At 41.8% G+C, this 2452-nt stretch overlaps 1 long non-coding RNA gene across 1 annotated transcript; it reads left to right on the top strand.

Annotated features, from left to right (window-relative positions):
• Positions 1 to 25: 25 nt before the first annotated feature.
• Positions 26 to 2252, top strand: LOC117245057. Its single transcript, XR_004499219.1, has 3 exons — positions 26 to 420; positions 534 to 760; positions 2140 to 2252. It is a non-coding gene; the product is annotated as an uncharacterized LOC117245057 (long non-coding RNA).
• The last annotated feature ends 200 nt before the right edge of the window (positions 2253 to 2452 follow it).

Here is a 2452-nt window from a genome sequence, read left to right as displayed (position 1 = left end):
GGCGACCCCGGGATGGGGACGGGGATGGGGAGCGGGGGCGGCCGCAGGGATGGCGAGGAAGAGCGGGACAGCTCTCCCAGCGGGACGGGAGAGGCAGCGGGGCTGTGAGGAGCCGCCGCTCCTTCCTCCCCGTGCCCCCCGGGCCGTGCCCGCAGCCCGGCCGGTCCCCTCCGGCCGCCTGTACCTGAGGGCAGAGCGCGGGCCCCGCGGCGCAGCTGGAATTTGATCTCTGCTCCCTGTAATCTCCCGTAACTGAAAATTCACTTTTTCCGCCTGCCGGCCGCTTTCTCTTTTGCCTCCTCATTCTCCAGCCAGCTCCGCTCTGCGCTGGGTGGTTTGGCTGGGTCACCTCACGCCAGTCTGTGTCCTGCTGTGACAGGAGTAAAGGCTTTTCTGAAAAGGTTCTTAGCAGTAACAGAGGTAAAGCAAATTCTTTTGCACTTTTTTGTTTTGGTTTTTTTTTTTTTTTTTTTTTTTTTTTTTTTTTCTTTTCGCTTGAGATTATCTCTGGGCGCTCTCCCCCCCCGTCCCAGGAATGCAGAGCGGTACAGGCTGCGCTCCGAAGCTCTCCAGAGGCAGCAAGCCCCAACAAGCCTGTCACCTCCTCTATCTCAGCCTCCGCGGCTTTGAAAAAGAAGTTAGATGTGGAAAAAAAGGCATAAGATCAACAGGCTTTAGAGAGTCATCCTGGAACTCGAGGTGCCCCGGGATACAACAGTTTATCTCGAAAAACTCCTGATCCCTTGGACATCACTGGCAGGTTGAGAGGATCCCAAATTTGCCTTATTATGGTTCTTAGTCATCAAGCGTTTTGAAAGAGAGCCCACATTTGCTTTATTATTTGTATACTGAAGGCAATTTATAGATTAGGGTTGAACACGTCAAAATACCTGGACTACCTACAGATACTAACTTTGCCTCCAGCCTTTTGTTTATGAGAACAATCTCTCTGTCTGCAGAGGCTTGAAGCCTTGTGTTAATTTTTATGAGAATTATCTGTCTATTTGTATAGGCTTGAGGTGTTACCTCTGCCTTGACAAATCAAGGAAAATTTTTTTTCAATTCCTGCTTTTTCCCTTTCATCTAATATTTTTTTAGCCTTGGAAACATGGAAATATCTTGGTTTTTTATTTTATTTTTTTAAGTGGTTATTTTTTATTGTTTGGGTTGGGTATTTTAAAAATTATTTTAACATACTGCAGTAATAACCTATTCCAGTAATACCCTGGCTCGGAATTAGAAGCCAGGTCCTGAAAACAAGTCAAACAAACCCTCAGAATTACCATGGATGAACAAAGAGGCAAATGTGGGTGAAACAATCTTAACAATAAGAGGTTTTAAATGCCTCGGTTATTAATATTTCCAGCACTTTACAGCAATAGCTGAGGTAGTTTTAAGAAAAAGGAGAAGGAACTGAGCTGGGCGCTCACAGAGTTCTGATTTAGCCCTGGTGAGAACAGAGCTGCTGCTCTCTGTGGGAGCTGCTGGAGAATTCCCCATTTACTTTAAATGTCTGAAAATAGAGGATCCCTTCCCAAAATCAAGGTTTTAACGTGCAAACTTTTTCAAACTCCACGCAACTGGAAGCATTCCAGAAATTGGCAGGTATTGATAACATCCAGCTGTGACTGTGCAGCCCTGCTTTGAGCCCAGGCTTTTAATAAAGGCAGAAATACAAAGCACAGTTTGGATTTTAATTAAATTGCACGGGTGAGACAGATATATCTAAGTCAGTCCAGAGAAATCAGCCAAACACAGCTTTAGAAATATTACAAATACAGTATCAGTCTGTTTCTGCTCTAAGCATTGTTTTCTTTAGCAAGTTCACCTTTTGAACAGAACTCATAAAATATAAAGCAAAACCAGAATGATAACTTATGTAAAAATTACTTAGATTTTGTAAATATGCATTTTAGCAGTTGAGACAGGAAAGGAAAAGATTACTTAGTCTGATTTCCTGCTTAACACAGATTTTTAGGTAGAATTTGATATCTCATTAAATGTTTCTTTTAGACAGCTTAATTTGAAGAATCAGGAGATGAAGAACCCATGTAATTAAAAATATGTCTTATTTATAAATTGAATTAATCTGTTGTTTTTGGTTTTTTTTTCTTAACAAAGACTTTTTTTATTTTTCAGAGAAAGCCAATAACTTCTGTCCTGGTAAAGAAATAAAATAGGCTACAAATATATTATCTATGCTGTAATCAAGTTGCTTTATACAGTAATGAAATGGTCATAATAAAGACATTTATCAGTTCCTCGTAAGTTTTTGTTTGCATTATTTGACTGTGCAGTTTTTGATGATCCAGACTTTCTCCCCTGCTTATCTGAGAGAATTCCTAAGTTTGGCTGGGACCTCTAAGAGTTATGAAACAAGAATGAAATGTCAGGCTCAGGCCTTCCTGAACCATGGGCAGTTCTTCCCTAAGTTCAAAGAGAAGCAGAAAAG

This window comes from Parus major, chromosome 12 (genome assembly GCF_001522545.3).
Source record: "Parus major isolate Abel chromosome 12, Parus_major1.1, whole genome shotgun sequence".
In the NCBI taxonomy this organism is placed as follows: domain Eukaryota; kingdom Metazoa; phylum Chordata; class Aves; order Passeriformes; family Paridae; genus Parus; species Parus major.
Note: the sequence above shows the minus strand (reverse complement) of the source record. Positions and strands in the feature narration are given on the sequence as shown.